The sequence below is a fragment of the Propithecus coquereli genome, unplaced genomic scaffold (genome assembly GCF_000956105.1).
Source record: "Propithecus coquereli isolate 6110/MARCELLA unplaced genomic scaffold, Pcoq_1.0 Scaffold26, whole genome shotgun sequence".
NCBI lineage: Eukaryota > Metazoa > Chordata > Mammalia > Primates > Indriidae > Propithecus > Propithecus coquereli.
The window spans coordinates 898,036-904,284 of record NW_012148174.1 but is presented as its reverse complement, the minus strand read 5'-3'; the positions used below and the strand labels follow the sequence as shown (position 1 = coordinate 904,284).

Below are 6,249 nucleotides of genomic sequence, written 5' to 3'. Positions count from 1 at the left end.
AGACAGCCCACAGAATGGGAAAACATATTTGCTCTCTACACATCTGATAAAGGGCTGATAACCAGAATCTATCTAGAACTCAAAAAAATCAACAATCTAATTATTAAATAGAATTCCCTGTATCTAAAATGGTGCCTTTTACATATTGAAAGGCATTTTACTGTGGTTTCTCTATAATATCAAATAAAGAATATTGAACACTTTTCACATTTTATGAATGATCTATAAAGTCAGATGCTTTGGAAAAGTCAGTGTGACAAGAAATAATAACGAGTTAAACTTTTGAATTGTTTGCTAAGTCAGACTGTTATTAATATAATTTAGGATTGTCCTTAAACAGCTATTCAAAAACTCATAGAACTGTAGAACTACTGTGTATGTGTGATTGGTAAAGGTGCTTTTGCTATCTCATTAGAAGGATTAAAGTAGAGGAGATATACACAAATTTAAAAATTATGTGTGATCATAAGACTTAAGATAATTAAAAACAAAATTGCAGGTCATTAAAAAAAGAAAGCCTTAGTACAGGAAGTTAGTTTCTGAGTTTAAATCAAGGTGGGAAACAGCAAGAAAAGGAGCCTTATTTTCTAGCACTTAATAACTAACACTCTATCAGACCTGAAATAAAAAAGAATTTTAGGAATGAATCATCTCTCCCCCCGCCATGAAAAACAGCTGGTAACATAGCAATAAAAACAGCCTAGTTGAGGCAATCAGACCTTAGACGCTGGAACTTATTGCTCCAAATCACAGTACTCCTAAGGCTAGAGGTATTGACCGGTAAATCCTTAAAATAATGGAATTCATGAAGGATTCCTAGATCTTAGGTTGCCTCTGGTCAAAGTTAACACCCATAATGACCGAATCCACCTTCTCTAGGTCTGTTACTATGCAGATATCTCCTTCCTTTTCCCGAGTATGTTGGGGAGCGGGGGTCACGTTTGTGATAGTAAGTCTATGAACTTGTAGTAACATATATGCAGTCTTCAGAAAAGTAGAAAAAAGTCTGCTGTAAATAGTTTGTGTTAATTAGCCTACAGATTGCATCAAGCAAGCTCTGCGGTAGGTTTACTCATCTTTAATTATATCCATTTTTAGACCAGTAGTAACTTACGAGATTTCTGGAATGTGTTTAGTAATCCACTGTGGAGAGTGACTCAGAGTCACAGAAGAAAGATGTCCAGTGTGTACAGTTGCTGTAGACTCCTGTCACTTGTTGCCCACACTGTAACGTGAATAGGGAATGCATCAGAAGTACATAGTTCACTTAGCACAATAGCAAATGTGAAGCTATTATGGAGACGTGATGCATTTTATGTTGAATCATATGAGTGGTCATAACTTCTACCAAAAACATGTATGTCGTTCTTCAAACGCCCTTTGCATTGCCCCCGACTGTGTTTTGAAGACAAAACAGATCATCTTTTGTAGAATTCAGCAGTTTGCTCATTTTGTTGTGGACAATAACAGTGTTCTCATTTCTCCCATTCAAGATACGTGGAAAATTAGTCTTATCAACCCTCTTAGAGACGAGATTGTAAGCTTTCTGAATGAGTACCTTACTCTTGAATGTGTGGCTTTTCACTGAAGTATTGAAGCACATCCGAAGGTCAGTTCTTATAAGGGCTATGATCGTGGTTTTCCAATTTAGTGAGATTTTGATCAAATGATTTAAATGATAATGAATGTAACAGCTGGTCAATCAACACGTTCATAACTAGTTGTAAGCTTTCTGTATTTTATAAAAGCTTAGATTTGGGTAGTACCTTAGCCTTAGCAACAATTTAGTTCAATGTCCTATGTCTTTGTGTATGCATTTATATCTTTACTTTGGTTTTTTGTCATGTTTGCGTTCGTAACTGCTAGATTTTTTTATTCTCTCTCTTTTCATGTGGAAAGAATTCGCTCTGAGAAATAATAAAAGAGTCTTAAAAGAGGAATGTGCTTCTACATCAGAGATTAATGGGAGCCGTGTTAGGAAGGGTGCTCTATCTTGGGAGAGTCCAGTTGAAGACAAGATTTAAATCTAGTAGGAGAGTTTAATGTGTTTGGTTACCTCTAAGGTGGAATCAGCTAACTGGAGTCTAACCCAGAGTGGAATGATGTTAAAAGACCTTTGAGAGTTCACCTCCACCAGCCAAGGAGGCGAAGAAATGTTTGTTAATTTTTTTATCCATATAATTAACTGTACTTATTAAACGAACCATGTCTTATGGCATCCTCTCCTCTCTCCACCTCAGTAGTCTGTAACTGTTAAATAGGTGATTTCTGAGTGCACTGTGTTCAGAAGTTCCATTGTGTGTTCTAAGAAAAGACATTCTCTTACTCATGTCTATCCACCAGGGCCTTTCTAAAGGGAGCTTGCAGAGGTCTGCGGAATTACAGTGGAAGAACGGGTTCTCTGTGACAACAGTTACAGCCTAAAAAGAGGGTTCAGTCCTAGATGCATCCAATTTGGAAACTGGGCTGGAGGGGAAACAGCAGAAAACCCAGATAACGTTGCTGGGAAACTTTACAAATTATCAGGTCAAACCTCAATAAGATGCGTAAGCCTTTCCAGTCAATTCGTGGCAGAGCTAAGTTCAGGACACAGACTCCTGTCTGGCAGTCTTGACTCTTCCCATTACAGAGCAGGGCATGAAAATGGCTCCCAGCTTTAGTGAACCTACACAACCAATGAGACAAGACACATGAAACAAGCAGGGGAAGAGGAAGTCTTCTCATTTTTATATATATGCACGTAGTAAGTTTACCAAATATTATCTGATAATAAAATGCATAGCTTCTTAAAGCTATATTTAAAATGGTTACATGTTAATATAGCTTATTTTTAATGGCTGCTAAACTGTGTAATTTTAAACTTATGTTATTTAATAATGTATATATGACCTACAAAATGAAATGAAGCATGCAATCAAGTAATTGTCAACTCAATTTATTGAGCCTAGTAACAAGGATATACCATTTAAAATTTTAATCTAGACTATATTGTCAGTGGTAGACTTTGAACCTAAATTATCTAAGCCATGTCCTCATTTCCTTTTGTCAAGGTAAATATCACCACAAAAAGACAACTTATTTTGAAGGTGATCGAACTAAAGCTGGTTGCTAACAGAAAATAAAAAGTAACAAACAAGACAGAAATATATTTGGCACAGTAAAGATCATATTGTGGCTTATACCTAATGCTTCAAACTTCATCTGTAAAGTAAGGATAAATGTTTCTAACTCACTAAGTTTTTGTGAGGATAAAAGACAGTCCTTTCTGCTATAACCCAACATATGCATTTCTAAAAACCACTGCAACATGCAAAATCGTGCAATAAAAAACACTCAAAAACTCAACCACTTCATCAGTGACACATAGAAAAGGATAGTAGCTAAATAAAAATCACAGCACAGTTTTACACATGTTAAAAGGTTAACAAGTATGTGAATACTATAATAAATATGGTATTTTACCTTAAAAAGGGTCTTAAGTTTGCTTTTAAGTTTCCAGTGTTCTGTGTAAAAGAAGAAAGAAAGATAAAAGATAATGAGACAAAGCTTCTATTATAAAAAAAAGGGATAAAGAGAGGAAAAAGAATGAAGAATAGAGAAGAAAAATTCAAACAGGCTGAGAGGAAAGAGGGGGAATTAATAGGAGGGAAGGCGCTGGGCTGCATGGCCAAGGTGGCAATGGAAGGGGTTATTGCTTCTGAGCTGTTGTCAAATGGTTCGCGTTAGTCTGCCTGGGCCAGCATAACAAAATACCAGAGACTGGTGGGTTCAACAACAAATTTATTTTCTTCTGGTTCTGGAGGTCGCAAGCCTCAGATCAAGGTGCCAGCAGATTCAGGTTCTGGTGAGGGCTCTCCTGCTGGCTTGCAGAGGGTTGCCTTCTAGCGTTGTCCTTGCTTGGCTTTTTCCTCTGTGCATAGAGGTAAAGAGTGCTCTGGTGTCTCTTCTTCTGCTTATAAGGACACTAGTCCTAATGGATTAGAGCCCCATCTGCATGACTTCGTTTAACCATTATCTCTTAAAGCCCCCATCTCCAAATACAGTTGCATTGGGGATGAGGGCTTCAACATAGGAATTTGGGGGCAGCACAATTCGGTCCATAACACGGTTGAAGGAGGGATACCTGAAATCAGGTGGAAAGTTGTAACACCAGATATGGATAGGTGTGGCTCACTGATCTGATAACGGAGGTGCATGTATATATTGTGTATTCCTACATAGCTCAGTTCAAGTGAAATATTGCATATAACCTAACACAAAATTCACATTCTGCTCAAATTGTTTCCTAATATATCAGTGGAGTTGGAACAAATTAGTGTTCTGCAAACAAGTGTTGTAACAGAACTAACTGTACTCATTCATTCAATTAAAAATTACCCAAAACTATGAAACTCCTAGAAAAAACACTTCCCAGAACAATTCTCATAGGCAAAATGCTTCATGACATCGGTTCGGGTTGGGCAAGAATTTTAAAAATAAGATCTCAAAAGCGCAGGCAGCAAAAACAGACAAATGGGATTACATCAAACTGAAGAACTTTTGCACAACACAGGAAACAATTAACAGAGTGGAGACAATGCACAGAATGGGAGAAAATATTCTCAAACTATACATCTAACAAGGGGTTAATATCCAGAATATATAAGGAACTAAAACAACTTAACAGCAAAAAATTAAACAACTTAATTAAAAATAGGCAAAAGACCTTAATAGACATTGAAGACAAACAAATGGCCAACAGGTATATGAAAAAATGCACTACATCACTAATCATCAGGGAAACACAAATCAAAACCACAATGAAATGGCACTTCATTCCAGTTAGAATGGCTATTATAAAAAAGATAAAAAAAAACGAGTGTTTGCAAGGACGTAGAGAAAAGGAAACTTACACATGGTTGCTGGGATTATGAACTAATACAGCAATTATGAAAAATAGTATGGAGGTTTCTTAAAAAACTGAAAATAGAACTGCCATATGACCCAGCAATCCCACTACTGGGTGTACAGCCAAGGGAAATGAAATCAGTATGTCCAAGAGATATCTGCATTCCCCTTTTTATTGCAGCACAATTTATAATAGTCAAGATATGGCATCAACCTAAGTATGCGACAACAAATGGAAAAATGGATAAAGCAGATGTGGTATGTATACACAATAAAATACTAGTCAGCAATAAAAAAGAATGAAATCCTGTCATCCGTGCCAACATGGATGTACCTGGAGGACATCCTGTTAAGTGAAATAAGTCAGACACAGAAAGACAAATACCATGTGATCTCATTCATATGTGGAATCTAAAAAAAAAGTTGATATCATAGAAGCAGAGAGTGGAACAGTAGTTACCAGAGACGGTGGGGGAGGGGAGATGAGAGGAGAGGAGAAGAGTTTGGTCAGTGGGTGCAAAATTACAAATGATAGGAGGAATAAGTTCTGGTGTTCTATTGCACAATAGGGCGACTATATACAGTAATGTATATTACAAAACATCTAGAAGAGAGAGAGGCTTTTGAATGTTCTTACCATAAAGAAATGAGAAATGCATGAGCTGATGTATACACTAACTACCTTAATCTGAGCATTATATTAGACAACATTTGTATGTATTGAAACATCAAATTGTACCCCATAAATACATATGATTACAAGGTATAAATTAAAATTTTAAAATACTGAAAAAAGAAGAGATAAGTATAATATTCATATTCTTTTTGGTGGATTGTCCTAAAATTAATCAGAGCTAATTTGCATGTTGGTTGGTGAATGTCTCAATGTTAGGCCATAAACATATTTGTTAATACTGATATGCTATTTTGTGCTCAACCCTTAACTGTTTATCATAAAACTGTATCCTTAGAATCTTGGTCAGATCCAGCAAGGGGATAGACTAGGGGAGCTTGCCAACATGGTGATACCACCTTAGGGCTTTAAGTTTTTCCTAATCCTTCTGCAAAACTCACTTTACTGAAAAATCAGTGATTACTGTGAGCTCTTTCATGTTTTTGCAGAGAATGAAATGCACTGTCAGACAAATTGAAGCATTCTGGTTGAAGAGCTCCTTAAAACTAAAGCTTGGCTAATCATCATCATTCTGATTAACTAATTGTGTATGTTACTTACTTTCGACTTTCTTTAAATCTAGCCTTTTTTTGTGAATAAAAAGTTCTGTCATTCAAATAAGTAAAAAAATAAATAAATAAATATTGCTTTGTGGCAAGTACACTGCCAGACACTGGAGAAACTGCAGT

The 6,249-nt window shown here is 36.2% G+C and overlaps 1 protein-coding gene across 1 annotated transcript in view; it reads right to left on the bottom strand.

Annotated features, from left to right (window-relative positions):
• The window catches only part of FGF5 (fibroblast growth factor 5), a 59,699-nt gene that overhangs the window by 398 nt on the left and 53,052 nt on the right, over nucleotides 1-6,249 (bottom strand). The gene's annotated exons all lie outside the window — the stretch shown is intronic.